Source organism: Lemur catta, unplaced genomic scaffold (assembly GCF_020740605.2).
Source record: "Lemur catta isolate mLemCat1 unplaced genomic scaffold, mLemCat1.pri scaffold_62_ctg1, whole genome shotgun sequence".
In the NCBI taxonomy this organism is placed as follows: domain Eukaryota; kingdom Metazoa; phylum Chordata; class Mammalia; order Primates; family Lemuridae; genus Lemur; species Lemur catta.
In genome coordinates this window covers 151,387-169,352 of record NW_025423862.1, presented here as the reverse complement: position 1 = coordinate 169,352, position 17,966 = coordinate 151,387, and positions in this window count along the sequence as shown.

The window sequence follows — 17,966 nt, the reverse complement described above, 5'->3', positions numbered from 1 at the left end:
TTAGTTCATGACTATGAAATGTTTTAGAAACAAAAAATGTCCTATTATAAGATGGTGCATTAAAAGCCCTAGTATTTCTATAGGCCATGCTCCCTAGACAAGCAGCTGATTAGCAAATCACAGAAATGGTAGAGGTCATTGATTTACATCCAGAAACCTGACTTTAGCTTGGTCAAAAGGAGACACTAAGAAGAGAGAAGCAACCTCTAATATTTGGAAACTCACCTAGCACTGTTAAGGTTTGGTGTTGCTAGGGGTAGACCAGGTATTCATAACAAGGTTATAATATTTTTGTTCTGAATGTAAACAATTCTGCCGAACACCAGCTTCAGAAGAGGCTGCACAATGATTGCGGGGATCAAGACCAAAAGAAGAACATTCTACAATCAGGTTTGTATGAACTAAAATAAAATCTTAATCCCCCCAGCTGTGATGGAATGGACTCCCTCTTGGCAAAGGGGACTGCAGAAATAACCTAAGGCTCAGATACTGGCTATAAAAAGGTAGGTGCTCCTTTATCTTTTTGGAGACATTACACTTTATAACCCTGAGATGCCAAATCATGAACAGACATCAGGCTATAGAAGGAAAAACCTAAAACGATCTATAGGCCTTCAATTTACATAAGAGATCACTTGAGTTTCCGTAAACATCCAATGGTTTATCTCTGATTAACAGATTTCTTAAGTTAAAAAATTCCAAGACTTAAAACAAAGCTTCATTCTTTAACCAGTTACAAGTCAAAGAAACTTTAAGTGCACATATAACACATAAGAACACACTTTAAGATGTCCTGCTATTTCAGGCAAAACAAATACACGCCCTCCACATACTGACTTAGGGAGTTATTTGTAGTTCCTACCTGCATGAACCTATACAACCAGACTGCACCACAGCAGTCTAGGCACATATTCTCAGGATCACCCGGGGCCATGTGCTCCAGGTGAGTCTCTCACACATGTTCAAATCACAATAAAACTCTTTAATTATTCTAAGGATTTTGGGTTCTTCTCTTTTAACAAGATGGTGCTCACATCTGGGGTTCAAAGAAGACTCAGAATTCCCTGAAGGAGGAGCCCAATGTCAGCACCAGGCAGCACGGCACCCATCAGCCACCTACTTCTGAGCTTTCCCTTGAGCTCAACTGGTAAGTCCTTCTGAGTCCCTGGACCTCACGATTTGGTTGATGGTCCTGGTTTATTCTGAGCTGTGGTTTCTTTTTCCAGGAAGCTGTTTTGAGAGGTCCTAATTTTGACTTGGAGGTGCACTCTAAAGGGTCTTCTCCATTCATTGCCTCTTCCTCCCCAAATTTCTCTGAATTGAGTCTTCTGGGACTTTGTGAAATGAAGGAGGAAACTGAACTGTTCCGTTTGTGGACAAATGAGAGACTGAGTTGCTCAGCTCCGAGGAGAAATGGTATTTTTCTAGTCCCAGCCAAAGGCATGCCTAGGTGACTGCGAGTGCAAGTGGGAGTGCTTGAGGTGACTGCCCCTGGTGTGACATGTCCCTGCAGGGAATCCCCAACAAAATTAATTAAAAGAAGGCTCATCCGGGAAACGGACACGAGAGCTGATCATTCGGCCTTTTAGAGCCCTCTAGGAGGCGGTAGACCCCTGGAGAGAGAACCTGAGACACAGATGAGAGGTGGGAACCGACTCAGTGGTGAAACCCTGTGTGATCCTGCCCACAATCAGCACACTCTGATCCACTACACTGACCCCTAGACCGCAGTTCGGTTGCTTCTTGTGAGAAAACTGGGAAACCAATCCTCTACAAGTTAGGAAAGGCAAGGAGAGTGATCCCATCTGGGCACCCCGGTGGGGTTCTGCCAGCTGGACTCGCAAGTATGTGTGTAAATGGCAAGATTCAAAGGCATGTCAGGTATGCTAGGACTGCAGCTGGTTAGGGCCAATTCTTGTGCACACCTTTTAACTGCAGGGCCAATTGCATCCAGGAAGGAAGCCAAAGTCCTGTCTATTTCTGGTGAAGTTAGGAGACCTTGGTGAATAAGTTGGCTTATTTACACAAGAAAAGTGTGAATGGCGAAGGGAAGGTGGAAATGCTTTCGAATTCTCAGCATGCACGTGTGCCTATGATCCAGGACATTCTGACGTGCTTAAAGTGTCAGTGTTTGACACAAGTGTCATACGACTGTAAACCCAGCCAAAAGCAAAGGGGTCTGTATTAGATCATTTCTGACAAGTTAGTGAAATGTAATATGGTCAGTCTCAGGATGATGGCTAGATTTCCTGAGTACCAGCGTGGCCCCCTCGGGTGCCCTGGGTGCTCTGAGCTTTCCCCCGGGCTGAACTGGTTAGTCCTCCTGAGCCCGGGGCCCTCACCCTCTGGGTCGATGGTCCCGGTTGATTCTGAGCTGTGGATTCTTTTACTAGGAAGTTGTTTTGAGGGCTCCTAATTTTGACTTGGAGGTGCACTCTAAAGGGTCTTCTCCATTCATTGCCTCTTCCTCCCCAAATTTCTCGGAATTGGCTCTTCTGGGCCTCTCTGAAATGAAAGAGGCAACCGAACTGTCCCGTTGGTAGACAAATGAGAGACTGAGTTGCTCAGCTCTGAAGAGAAAGGGCACTTTCCTCATCCCGGCCAAAGACACGCCTGGGTGACTGCGGGTGCAAGTGGGAGTGCTTGGGGTGAGTGCCCCTGGTGTGACGTGTCCCTGCAGGAAATCCCCAACAAAATTAATTAAAAGAAGGCTCATCAGGGAAATGCACATGAGAGCTGATCACTGGGCGTTTTAGAGCCCTCTAGGAGGTGGTAGACCCCTGGAGAGAGAACCTGAGACAGGGGTGAGAGGCGGGAACCAACTCAATGGTGAAAGTCTGTGTGGTCCTACCCACAATCAGCACACTCTGATCCACTACACTGACCCCTAGACTGCAGTTTTGTTCCTTTGTGTTAAGAAAAATTGTAAGGGCATTGTGTAAATTTGAGGCAAGAAAAGTTTTTAAAAGGAGTATATCTGGGAATTATTTTGGTTAAATATAACTAGCGGACTGAGATTTCTATCTTTGTCATTAAGAATATAGCAGTAAATTGTTATGCTACAATCCATGCTACTCATGTGTTCAAAAATTCAGATATTTCTTTATTGTATTCCTTTCTTTTTCTTGTGTGGTTTTTATTCAGAAATAATTTTTTAATTGCTCATGAATATCTGAGAGTCACAGGCAAGTTGCAGCTAAAATGGGATCCTTAATTACCTCCTCTACTTTACCTACCTATGCATGTATACGTATTAGGTGTTTGTCTAAGCAAACCTGTATAGAAATTGCAAAAATTTCCTAACAGCTAATTGTTGCCTAGCTAGTAGTTGCTTAAAGCTATAAAATATGCAAAGATTTGTAGTCAGATTAAAATATAATTTTTCATCCATTGAAGAAAAATTGTTTCTAAGACCTATTAGATCTGCCTCTGTCTGTATATCTATATTTCCTTGTGTCTATATACTTTATGTGTATAATATTTTGCTACCAATATATACAAAGGTATTTTAGTTGATTATCTTAGAAATAATTGTTATGTCAAATATTTTTCAAGAAAGTAGAAACTAATTTAAATTCTTTTTTAGTGTATGTGACTTTAATGGTACAATAATTGACCTCTGCTTAACTTTTTCTTTCTAATTCCGTTTCATTCTGCTTCACAATTTCTGATACATTCACCTTCACAGTGAGACTATCAACATGGACCTGAGTACTCAGAGATACTGTGAATGGCCTTCAATATTCTTTCAATTTGTCACAGCTGATTCATACTTTAACATTTACCCAGTGATCCACTCTTTTTCCTTACTTGTTCAGCATATGGACGATGTTTCACTCCATAAACCGGGTGTCCTCTTGGACATCCTCATTCTTTGAAAGTCTCTAACTGAGTGACGCCATAAAGCCTCTAGGTCCAGACTCCACAGGGTACATGCAACTGTTACTTACTTTTAACATAAAATATTTCAGGGCACTCAAAAGCTCACCCAAAAATTTCGGGGTCAATTTTGTTATAGCCCTCATTAAAGATTATAGATTGGTAAAAGGAAATGTTGCCACTATTTACACAGACTCCAAAGATGCCCCTGGAGGCAGGTGGTCTTCTATTGCCAGGGTGTCTGGACACTGTTGGGATTTAAGTGAACAAGTCGATACCGTGACTAGCTATATGCAGACACTAATAGGCTTGAAGCATACCATCAGAGTATGGCTTCCACCAACTCACAGGCTTTGCCATGCTTTTTGACCAAGAGAGTCTGTATATACCAAAATTTTTAGAGAAAGACATGTGCTGTCATCTCTCTGGGCAGGCCCCTTTGTAGTACTGTTAACCACCTATACCGCCATCAAAATAAAAGAAACATTTTCCGAGATTCATGCGAGCTACAGCAAAGTGCACTGAGACAGTTGGAAGATCACCCCTACAGGTGATGTGAAAGTAAGGATTTCCAGGACTAGTTCCCAGGCCCCTGAAGCAGACATCTTCACAAAGTAGCCAGGTTTTTCCCAAGATCTTAGATCAAGAAACCACATTTTCTATCTAAAAACTCCTTTTTGTGTGTGTTATTTTTTCTCTTTTTATCCCCTCCCCACAAAAAGGGTTCTTTATAAATCCTTTTTCTTTTAAGCCTCCCTGTTTGAGGATTGCACATGGGAACTGAGTGGCGATTGCCTCAACCTATCCCAATTTCCCTTTTAATCTTCCACTATGACTTTTTTTTCAAACTATGACTCACTCTTACTAACTCTTACTGTGTTTCCAGCAGGTCAGACACAGACCCAGCATCCCTTTGCACCAGTTTTTCAAACCCTGGCCACACTAACTAATCAATCCAATTGCTAGTTGTGCCACCATGTAAATCATACAAAGGAACTTGAACTCATTTTTGTTTCTGCCAAAGTGAGTGCCTGGTGGGACTGGTCTGGAAGATGGAGATATGACAAGCAGTGGCATCCACAGCCAAAGAAAACATGTTATGGTACTGCTGCTGTTGGTGAGTAACTGAACACAGAAAAAGTGTCTTTTTCTCAGGTAAAGTCACTAGAAAGAAAATTTTTATCTCTTCTGGGTGACATTCTAGGGCAATATTGTGATCAATGGTTTGATTCCACAGGAGGCATTCTTGCACCTCTTAGATGATGCTGACACTACCCCTCATGATGTCAATGCTTGCTAAATGATAAGATGTTCTGGATGGCTCACAAGCCAGGCCTCTGCAACTTGGGGTAGCTCACTTGCTCCCATTGTTAAGTTGACAGACACTAATGATTACATACGGACAGACCAAAAGTCTGTACTGACTTGGTTTGGTGACAAAACCAAGCCCTGTAATTTCCAGAATTGCACTAAAGGCCATCTGTATCAAATATTTCACAACCTGTTTTGTTCTCACAGACTGGCAGGGACACATGGAGATGAAACTGTCCATATTAAAGTACTGTGAAGCCACAAAGAATAAATAGTAATCCAAGTTTGGTTTTTATATAAGTATAAATATAACCAGAAATCAACCAACCATTGTTTTCTAACTTCCTTGCTGCTGCAACCGGTTACTACTTAATTTCACTGTCCTCCCTGACAGGCACAAGATTTGTGACTCCCCCCACTACTTCTGTAGATAAAATTTCTATTGTTAATCCCAAGACTTTTGACTCCATTGCAGTTTAAATCTTAAGACTGGTCCTTAAGGTGTTTTTCAAACTCTGCATCCTGGAGACCTGCTGACACCAACCAGACCCGTGGACAGATGTGGGAATGGATCCAACAGCCTCGAAAGCCCCTACCCAGGAAACCTACCAACTGAGAAGATAATTTCTGCATTCCAACCCTATGAGCTCATCCCTCACCCATCAGCAGACCCCATTCCCTAGCCCTTTGCTCACCAAACTGTCCTTAAAAACCCTTTCTCCCAAATTCTTCCGGAAGATGGATTTGAGAAATTACTCCCCTCTCCTCGCATGGTGCCTGTGATAATAAAACTGTTTCTCTGCTGTAACCCCTGCTGGCTCAGTGTGTTCATCTCCTGTTGAGCAGCAGGCAGTGAACCTGCTCGGGCTGTAACAGATACTGGAGATGTAGAAGTGCCAATGAGAAAGAGCAAGTACAGCAAACTCCACACTGGGAGTCACAGGTTCCAAACTGACCCCCTCGGAAAATAACACTGGTCTTTTTGTTCTTAGAAGAACTCTTATGGTTTCAGCCTTCTCACATGTTTCAGTCACATTTTCACAGTTAAGTGTTTTCTGTACAATCCAGTATATTGAAAACTGAGTCAAACTGCTTTACCCAAAATTTGGTTGACAGCCTTTATAAGACGGCCTACTTAGGAAAATCTTAACCTTATCCCATTTTGTTAGAAAAATGATTTAGGTCCAACTGGTTTTTATAAACTGGTGAGTTTATATGTTTTACTATCCCATGACTAAAATTCTAAAATGAAAACTGTAAGACCTTTTTTATGTGTATATGTATATATATATACACACTATATATATATATATTTAGATGTATTGGTGCATATACACATGCATTATATCATATGTAATGTCTACATAATAAAATCTTGTGTAGTCAGCAAGAAATCCCTTCAAAAGTTGTATTTTGATTGGCTTAAATAAATGAACACTCATAAAATATTTAGTAATTAAATCAAATTATTTTTAGTTCATATGACAAGAAAAGTTTGGCAAATTGTTTTAAAAATTAATGATAACATAAAATCAGAAATGTCTTTAAAGTTGTCAACATACTTTCTTGCCTGGTTTACCGGCTTACTGGTGAAGGTTTTTGCATCCATGTAACTTTCTGTACTGCTTTCAAAGTCTTTTGATTATCACTTTGGTTAAATGAATGACTGCTATTTTACAGTGTTCTCTGATTTTGTTTTGGTCAAATGTTTTGAGCCCTTTAACATCTTTGACAAACCTCCCCCAAATTGAATTCTAACTTAAGCATCTTTAACCTAGAATTAATTATGAAAATTTCCAGTTGGGTCCCTGGAAAGATTCAAAATATATATCTCTCATCTTAAAAGGATATTAAATGATTAGACTCATTGGATAAATTGTATAAGAAACATGGTCCAATGATAAGTGACACTAGATCTTACTTAGTTTCATTTATTGGTATGTTGTTGATATGAATGTTTCAAAAATATCATTTCTATAAGCATTGAAGTTTATAGAAGTTTAATATATTATCAGTCATAATTCTGGTTACTATCTGTCATAGATATAGTGCAGTTTCCTTATTTAAACTTTCATCAGATTTTTAAAATCTCTAAAAATCATTTACAGTCAGATTCATGAAACAGATTCCAACAAATACTCTTAAATACACATCTCTGATAACTTTAAGGACAATGGACTAAATAAAAATTTCTGGAACTCTGCTAAAGAAATGGATGGATTCATGATACTACTAACGGAGATTAAGCAGAACAAATGTTGACTACATGACATTGAATACCTGATAAAATCATGTCTGTATGACCTTTATTTAAAACATTTTTTTTTACTTGAAATGTTTGTTTTCCAGATTTATTTATTACCAAGGCTTTGACTAAAATATCATATTTGAAAATATGCATACAATGTCTGACTTCAAGGGTCCCTAGGCTTAAAAAATTAAATAAAAACTCACTTTCTGTCAGAGCCATCATCCTTACAACAGTAAATAAAACCTGAAGTCTGCCTTGGTTTGGCTTCCTAGCCTTAAGAAGTTATTAAACCTGAGGTTTCTATGTGATCAATACAGAGAAAAAAAAGTTACACTTCTAAAAAGAACAGCTATAATACATTCATTATTTGACTGTAGCTCTGTATATTATTTTCTTAATTTTTCTGGGTTCTTCTCATCCAACTTTCTTACAAAAAATACAAAATGGAAACTTCTCTGTGCCTTAAGGCCTATAAGCTGAAACTAGATACATTTCAAGAAACAAGTCTGTGGGTAATGTACAGGCCACACAGAAAGTTCACCAAACTATCTGATGCCATAGCCAGAGACACTGAAATGTAACCCAGAACAAGTTGAATTTCCCATGCTATAAACAGCTTTTCCTAAGTGGTTGAAGCAAGACTCCATATAATAATTCTCACCACATACGTCTGGACTTTTCAATATGTTCAGTTGATTACCTTTAAAATTAGTTTCATGGTTTAAAGCTATTATTCAAACTGGGCTTATTATTCCCTTATGATTTTAAGGTTTATTCTTATTGTCTGCCTAATCTTTGTAAGTCCAGCTCTCTTCATAACATAATTTGGCTAAATGCTTCAAGATAATTTCTGATGCCTGTGGGACTGAGAAGATGGAACTTGATGCTGGAATCCAAACAGCTGTCCCCAGGGAAAATGTTTCCATCTGGCCTCTTTGTTACTGTAATGTGTTCTGGGTCCCTGACAGGTCCTCATACTTTCCCCTAACCTGGGACAGAGACCACCAGGACAGGTTCATTTTCGCACCTGTCAGGTGCCAAGGGACAGGGTTTGGCACTCAGTTTTGTACCATTTTCTGCACAATTTCCCATGTGCCTTTGTGGCACCCTGACATGACTGTGTGATCTCTGGGTTAGAAGCTATGTCTTTACAGTCAATTACATTCTTAAAGCCTTCATGGGTCACTTACTACCCTGTGGGTGCAAAGCAGTGTTTTCAGGGTATATGTGCATGTGTCAGCGTGTGCATGTCCGTGTTGGTGATTGTGTCTATGTGCATGTCTGAATGTTGGTTCGTGTCTATATGTGCATGTGTGTAGTGTGTACGTACATGAACGTGTGTGAGTGTGTCCATGTGTGTGTGAGAGAGAGGGACACAAAAGTGAATGAGACACACACCGTGCTTTGAGGAGCTCCGACTGGAAGATAGGGCCATCCAGGGCACAGGTGACTCATGGGAAGCAGACATGTGGTGGAGACGGGGTAGAAATCTGGGAAGGGGTGGGAAAAAGCTCTGTGGACTGAGGGGCCTCTTGGCTGGGTCTTAGAGATGAAGCACATATCACCTGGGCACAGCGCAGCGGGAGGGACCTTCTGAGGAGGGAACTGCTGGAGCAAGGCTCGGAGAACAGGGTTGTGTATGTCCAGGGTCAGAGAACTCCAGTTCGACTGGATGTGGCTCTGGCTCTTCTCAGAGAGTCTCCTTTGGTACTGGGACATCTGATGTGGTCACGAGGCCCAGGCCACAGACAGAACCCTCCTCTGTGTCCAGGAGGTTGGCTGGAGCCAGGAGGGGACATGGCTACTTGGACTCCCTACAAGCCACACTGGGGGCCCAGGAGACTCAGCCGTGAGGTGTGATGGAAGATGGGGCGTGGATGTGCTCTGGCTGCACGTATGTTCTCAGGCCCCGCCCAAGCACTTCTCACCCCTCAAGCCAGGGGCCCCAACTGAAGTTTTTTGGGGGAAGCCACGGCCCACAGCTGAGTGAGAAAACTGAGGCACAGACTCTGATAGGAGCACACCCTGATTTTGTCAACCCATGTCAGTTTATTTTCCCTCACCCCAGAAAGTTCAAGGCAGAATTGAGCACAAGCTGAGGTCCAGGCTCTGAAAGAAATCCAGGTGTCTCCCTGTAGGAGCACGTCATAAAACCAGCACACACTCCGGGCCCCAGATGCCCACTCCTTCCTACCAGGGGAACCCGTTCATGTTCTCGGTGAGAAGGCACCTCCCGGAGGTGGCCACCATGCAGCATCTGATGTGACTCAGTGCCCCTTAGGCTGCTGTGTCAGCTGGGCCAGCTCCCTCCCATGCTCGAACTGCTGTTGGCCGCCTCATGGAGCAGGGACAGCTCCCACTCCAGGTCTTCAATCCTCTGAGCGAGGTGGACTCTCCTCACCTGCAGCTCCAGGACCCAGTGGCTCTTCAGGGCCCAGGGTCCCAGCTTTTCTCCATCTGGGCCACTTTTCTCCAGTGGGTGAAGTTTATCTTCCTGCCACTCACAAGGGGAGATGCTGGGAGCCACCTGGGAATGACAGACGCACAACACGGACAGGTGACCCCTGAACGCTCTCAGCTCACTCTACCCTGAGCCCTCTCTGTGGTCTTGGCCCTGACTTTTGTCATTTAGACACTCTCTAGGCACCAACATCCACCCCAAACATGGGAAGATGCCAGTGAGCTCCCTCCAGGGACTGATCTCATGATTAACTAATGATGACACAGTGTTCACAAGTTTCTGTCACCACAGTAATGCACAACAGTGGCCAACTATATCATTATACAATTGTCATGTTTAATAATTTAAAACGATTATTGAATAATTAAATCTCAGCATATTTTATAATCCCTCATCTAATCCTAATTTTCCCTTCCTTAAAACCAGGGATATTTGCATAGAATGTATTTTTAAGGATGATCACCTGTTACTTTACCCTCACCGAGTCATGCTCTTCTGGCCCCTCAGTGCAGGTGAGGACAGGCTGCTGCAGCTACCTAGTCCCTCTGCTGTCGAGCTACCTTCACGGCTGCCCGTCTGAGGTGGACGGAGGGCGGGTTCACAGAGGAACTGACCCCTCAGCTTAGAGCAAACGCTGTGGAGGAAGTCCAGATAAAGCTCAGGGCAAGAATGATTGGTGCGATGAGATGACAGGAAGCCAGCATCTGCATTTGGGTTTCCCGAGGGGACCCACCTCTGGGGCTCAGGGACTCTGGAAGGCCGTGAGAGACACAGTTCCCGCAGCCTCACTGGGAAGGGCATCTGTGCCTCTCGTGGCCAGTCCTTGGGCCACACTCTGCCTTGTCTGCTCACAAGAGAAATGTCCCCTCAGCTGTTTGTGGACACAGGTGCCCTTTCTTATCATTTCTGTACTGTGAGGTCAGTTTGACCAAGAAGAGTTGATATTCCAGATCTTCAGACATCAAGACCCAGATACCCACGATGTTCTCCTGAAACTCTCCATATTGAGGGACCAACCTGACTTTCCCTGCTGAGTAAGAATGAGAAGAAAACCTGCCCCTTGGCCCTGACTCCTGGGGTCACCGTGGCAGAGGGTGTTCCCTGGCAGGGGAAGAGGGGATTCTGTGGTATTTCAAGGTATCCCAGCCCAGACGCCCACACTGGGAAGGCGGATGTGAGAAGGTGCCTATCCATGCCCCTCCGCCACCCAGGGTGCTTCGCTAATTTTAGCATGCAGGGACGAGGCTGGGAAAAGTGAGGCCCTGAGCTTCAGTGTGAAAGTCCAGGGACCCAGAACAGAGGATTAAACATGACCCGATAGCAAAGTGGGGACAGGACACACAGTTAGAGATAAATGACATAAAAGGTGCCAGAAACTTCAAGTCTGGTTGAATAGTATCTTATACAGTATGAAAACAATCAAACTGGTGAACTAACACCCAGAGACTGGCTGCCGGCTTCAGCAAATAAAGTTGACTTTTTTGCTTTATTTTTTCTATATTTTTAAGCAAATAAAGTTATATTGAGCTCAGTGCAGACACAATGGTATGATCACTTCTATCTTTCATCCTCCTTTCTTCTCCATCCTCTCCTGCGTCTGCAGCTATGACAGGGAGCAGCCTGGATGAAAGATGCATCTTGCAGAAAGCTCCTGGTCCCAGAGGTGTGCACTATTAATTAGGCTACATCTACAACAGCCATTGTTAGTGCTCCTTTTCCATGCCCGTCCTCAGTATTTTCAGGCTGTGAATTAACTTAGAGAGTTCCAACCTAATCTGACGGTGTGGGCTTCCCTGTCTCCAGCCCCAGCTCTAAGCTTTCCATTCATGAAACCAACAAAACAGAACCTGACTTTGACTGGCGGACATTCTGGTCAGAGCTGGCTATTGCAGTCCCAACACCTCTCTGTGGAAGGGGCCGTGACTCCATGGGTCCGACCCCCCTGGACACCTTAGGAGCTGAGATGCTCGTCTGCTGGGCTTACCACAAATGTGCAGCATTCACCTGGGGGCAGTGGGTCTGGCTCATCCTCCTCTTTCTGGAGCTCCAGGGCTGGAGAAGAGAGCTGGAAGAACTCATTCACCTCATGCACAGTGTCTTCCACATGCCGTATCTTTCCCTAGAAACAAGGAACATGTGGTCTTTATTACTTTCATTTGTATTCTAATTTCATTGAAAATTTCTTGTGCTCCTACTCCATGATATACAGCGGGGTCAGTGCAGGGCACACAGACTCAGAGTCAGGTGCTGCTCTCGGACAGCTGAGCATCTGAAGGCAAGGGGAGCCAGACCTGCAGCCCAGCACAGCAAAGTAGTAAAGCTAATTGTAGAGAGATACACCAGGCTCTGGAGGAGCAAAAAGCAAGACGCCTAGTCCAGAGAGGATGATCAGGGAGAGCTTTTTGGAAGAGGCGATGTCTCAGCTGAATATTAAAAGTTGGACAGGAGTTAGCTGGGTGGAGAGTGGGAGAAGAGCATTTTAGGCAAAGGGAGCAGCATTTGGGTAAACACAGGCATGAGAGAGTATAGGTAACATTGATCTATTTGTCCATCTATTCATTTGTCCACCCATTCGTTCATCCATCCATTCATCTAACCTTCCATAAATGAACTGAACCATCCATCTACCCATATATCCATCTAGCCACCCACCCACCCATTCTCTACCCATCTATCTACCCATGCTTCTATCCATAAGTAAAGAAAGACTTACTATGAACCCAGTGTGTATCAAGACAATGGTCAGTTATGGGACACTATTAGGGAACTTCCATGGAGTTTATAACCTATGAAGAAAGGCAGACATAGGGCAAGAAATTACGTGTGAGCGGGGTTATGTGAGTGGATGTTTGGCTTGCAGTGGGGATTAATTAAAGTTCATTTGGCAGCATAGAATTTGTCAGGAAAAGTGTCAAGAGATGATGCTAGAGAAATGAGGGTGGCGTGCTTTTCTTACATTGTGGGGTCATCTAAAGGCCAATTTGGTAGAACCTTTCTTATGAATAGAACCTTCATTTTCTTGGGAGGGTCAATTTGCCCAGCTGAAAAATGATTTACCTCAGACTCTCCATAAGATAGAGATAATCATGTGGCTAGTTTTGGCCAAAAAGATGTAAAAGGCAGTGTTGCCTGCCTCTAAATGATGGCTTGTTGTCAGGCTGGCCTCATAAAATGACTGCCAGCAGCACGCATGCTGGCTACTCCTTCACATCCAACGGCAGAGCAAAGGCCAAGGCCCGTTGTTAGAACCGGTGGTTCTAAAACCATATGGTCTCAAGCTTCACTCTGACTGGGACACCCTGATCCAATTTATGTAACTAGGAAAGTGCCATTCCCTGATTGACTTGCATCTGGATCAATCACTATGACAGGGAAATGGGATTATTCCAAGTGGTTTAGAGCAACCAGAGCCCTCCTCTGGATCTGAAGATGAGGTTTCCCCTTCTAAACACCATGGCTGTCACTCGAGGGAACTGAAAATGGATGGTAGAACAACTTCAATGTTTGCTACAATTAAAAAAATAACTTTTAGCTATTTAGTGCAGTGTTCCTCATTGCCTTTTCTTCATTTTAAAGTTATCTCTTATTTTATTACATTAGACTCTTTCCAAATAAAATATCATGCTTTATCATCCACAGGCAAGCGTAGCTGAGAGTGAATTAATGCAAGCCAAGAAATTAGCAACAATTTCAGAATATCCAGGTTGGCGGTCTTACCTTCTCTCCCCAATTCCCCCGATTTTTCTATCCCTCCATTTTCTCAATAATCTTTTCTGTTTTCCCCTTCCTTCCACTTATAATCCTGTTTTTCTTCTCTCAATATGACTTTTAACATATGCAAACATAACAGGATGTATAATTAGACATTTCCCTACCTCCCACAAGTTTAGCTAAAGCCTCAAATCTGTTGACACAGGTGACAATGTCCTCCCACAGAGGAACTACACATGCCCTCTCAGGAGTTATTCAGAGGAAGCCAAAATCATCCATTGCTCATCTCCCCAGCATCCTGTGAAAGAGAAAAATAGAGATTCATTAGAAAGAAAGTTCTACAGAGGTGAATTTATAGGTAGAGATGAGACAGGGATGGTCTCACCCCCCCAGAGCCAACTGAGGAAGACTTTCAAGTGACTCACTCAGAGAGTGCCGGTGCTTGGCAGAAGGGGGAGCTAGTATCTTATTCTCCAAATGGATATATACCAAGAGCCACAGTCTAGGAGTTTGGCGGGTGAAACAGGGGAAGAAAGAAGAGAGTAAAGGAACAAATATTGCCCATGATTCCCACCGCTGAACCTCAAGGTTTAGGGGCAGGGTTGAGCTGGGCTGAGGGTGGAGAGCTTACAGGAAACCTTTAAGTTGTATGCAGGATGGAAAGTTGGCTTTAGACTGAACTGGGCTTTCTAATACCTGAAAACACCACTCTTCAATAATATCCCCAAAAGGCCCCGCTGAAGCTTTTTTCAAGACTTGAGAAAGAAAAGTCCAAAAGAATACCATTTTAAGTTAGTTGCAGAAACATTCCTTAAAATTTTACATTACCTTTTTAATGCGAAGAAAAAGGTAGTTTCCTAATTCTACCCTACTGAATTCAGTTATTTATTAAGCAGGAGGACTGGCTGCCTGAGCCCACAGAGAGATGGAGCTGAGCTTCTCTGGCTTGTGCCCTGGACACCAGCAGGGGAGGAAGCCCGGCACTGCTGGGCACAGAGCAGAACGTACGTAAACAGCTCACTGCCCCTGGGAAATGGCAAATATTTAGCACATATGAAATATTTCAATTTCAGAATTCTGACAAGCAGAATTGTAATATACATAATATCCAAATTACTTCTGACTGGTAGAATTGTGTGGAATAAAGTAGAATTTTTCCATTGAGTCTTTTGGCAAAACATGGAATTACCTTCCTGTAGGAAAAGAAATTCACTTGGGATCAATGAAATCAGCCTTAAGAGTGTAGAGAATGTATTTGAACAAAATTATTATTAGGCTAAAATGAATATGGATAAATACCTGATAGAAAATAATCACCAAGGCCAGGCACGGTGGCTCACGCCTGTAATCCTAGCACTCTGGGAGGCCAAGGTGAGAGGATTGCTGGAGCTCAGGAGTTCGAGACCAGCTTGAGCGAGAGCCAGACCCCCTCTGTACTAAAAATAGAAAAATTAACTGGGCATAGCGTCTGTAGTCCCAGCCACTCTGGAGGCTGCAGCAGGAGGATCGTTTGAGCTCAGGAGTTTGAGGCTGTGGTGAGCTATGACGAGGCCATTGCACTCTAGCCCAGGTGACAGAGTGAAACCCAGTCTCAAACAGAACAAAAAAAACCCCCACATTACTCACATGGTATGATTTATACTCAAAAAATCCCTATCACTTTGAATCCATTATATTTGAAATCTCCAAACAACTTTCAAATATTGAAAAAAGACACATGCCAGAGCTCCTGCCTAGTAACTTCCAAAGTGGAGAGTTTATGGATAATTCATTCTCACATTCCGTAAGCAGGTAGCATACCCGCATACATTATGACGGTGGAAAACATGAAAGGGAAAAGCCAGCGACAGCACTGCTTATTCACAGTCAGCACAGCAGTGGGCTGGTGACAGTTTTCTAGGTGACTCTCAGGGAGGCTGCAACCCGGCGGCGCTGGGTCAACGTGATTCCTTAACCCTGGCCCTTACAACTACACACCACTGTGATGCGCTCCGAAGCTGATTACAAAAACCTGACTGCTTGGGCACATCAAGTACTTGGGCGTCCTTTTATATTTCTCTCCCACGGAACACGAAGCCTGACACCTGAAACTCGTCTAACCTTGTTCGGGGGCTTTGGAGTTTTTATTACTTTTAAAGCCCACTGGGCATAGATTCAGTTTCGTGTGCGCTGTGTATGCAAGACCAACCCATCTCCCGCATGCACGGGGAAGAACGCCTGACAATCAAGCGGCTCCGTCTCCCGAGTAACTTTTTTATCGGTTAGTCCTGAAATTTCCACAGGCAGCAAACGTCAAGCACCGGCCTGGCCACGCGCACAGACCGGGCCCTGGCGCCTCCCGGGGCGGATCTGTCCACCCTGGTCCCGCCCGGCCCAGCCCCGGCCCGCTCCGCCCGGGGCCCTGACCCGCGCCCCCCTCGCTGGCCCATCTGAGGCCCCCACGACCCCCCCAGAGGCCGCGCCCGGAGCCCGTCGGCGCCCCCGGAAGGGGGTCCCGCGGGGGACTGAGCTCGCAGCGTCCTCTCCTCTCCGGACACCTTCTCCTCCAGCCGCGCTCACCTGGCCGGCTCCCGCCGAGGGGCCGCCCGCCCGCACCCCGGGCCGCGGCGGGTGCGGGGTTCGGCGGGTCCGCAGTCGTCACGGCGAGGGGCGGAGGCTCCCTCTCGCCGGTCAGGTCCGCCCTTGAGTTTGACCTTTGCCCCCTGCGTGGCTGTGGGGAGGGGCCAAGAGCGCGCGTGCATGTTTCTGTGTGCGTGCGCGCTACCGGCAAGGGCCCGGGTTCGCTCCCGGATGCCAGCGTCACTGCCATGGCAACAGCAGCGAATACCCCCACTTTCCCGATTCCTGTCCCCGCCCACCATGTGCGACCCTGGGCCTCTCTTGCTCTCTCCCAGGAGAAGCACACACTCTCGGAGCGCGCTCGCCCAGAGCGCTGGGGCGTTGGGAGGTAATCTGGGCCTCCTCGCTCCCCGTCCAGCTACTCTCCTCCTCTCGGAGTTCGACCAATCCAGTGAGAAGGAGCCACGGGCAGGGCGGGCTCGGCTCCCAGAGTGGCGTGAAAAATTTCCCGATGCCGAGTGAAAACTGTTCCAGAGCGACAGAGCATGTCCAGTAGCAAAAGGGCGCGCTGGAGGCCAGTTTAGGGAGGAAGAGGAGGTGGCGGCATCGGGGTGGGTGAGAGAAACGTTAGGGCAGGTACTGTGCTGTCAGATTCGGACCCCATGGATTGGAATGTAGCTCCGCCGCCGTCTGGCTGTGTGACCTGGGGCGTGCTCCTCAAACACTGAACTGCACGTCCCGGGTAAAATGGGGTTGGTGAGTAAAATCGACCGCTGTTCTTCCAAGGATCGAAAGAGAGAATGTGGGAAACGCCTCACCTGGCAAAGGGTAGAACCTAAACGCCTGGGTATTATTATGGAGCCCACATCCTCCGTATTTCACAGATGGAAGGGGGCAGGGGACTTAGTCAAAACTTAAGGGACTCGTTCCAGGTCAGGTAGTGGCAGAGAGCCAGGCTTCAAGTTCAGTAATCCTCGTCCTATGTAGCCTGTCTTGTGCGGGGGCATCACAAATCCCATGTGATCTGTGCGTCACTTCTTAGTCTTGCCTCCTTCCCAGCCCCGCGAAGGTTTAAAATTCCGCACATAGGGTTGAACAGCTTTGGGGCAACTTTTAGATATTCAGCTTCTGAATTTGCCCCTGAACGACCAGCAGAACGGTGCTTTCCTCAATTCCCTTGGGGCCGCTGCATTTCTTCTAAAGTTTTGGTTAAAGCATAAACACAGTAGCAAGGACCTTCAGGACCTCCACAATCCCTAGCTAGTGGAGGGAAGGTAACTCGGTTAACCAACATTTACCTAACATCCACCAAGCAGCAAATGTATTGAGCACCCTAATGCTCACCCTCACCCTAATCCCTAACCCTAACCCTAGTTCTAACCCTAACCCTGCCCAAACCCTAAACCAACCCAACCCTAACTCTAAACCCTAAACCTTAACACTTCCCTTCTGGCCACCAGCCTTCCTCCCCATCCCCAGGAATCCCAAGGACCCCTTATAATCTCCTGGGCCCAGAAAACATGGCTCACACTGTCTCTTTACCAAGTTACAGTCAGGGAAACCGAGACTCAGAGAGGCTGTGGGTGTCCCAAGTGGGGATCCTCAAATATACTGCACTGTCCCAAGCCTTTTTTTTTTATGGGGTGAAATCCATGTAGCATATGACTATTTCAAAGTGAACAATTTGGTGACATTTAGTGCATTCACAATTGTGCAGCCACCACCACTATCTGGTTCCAGAACATTTTCATCACCCCAGAAGAAACTTTCCAGACCCAGCAGGCAGTTACTCCT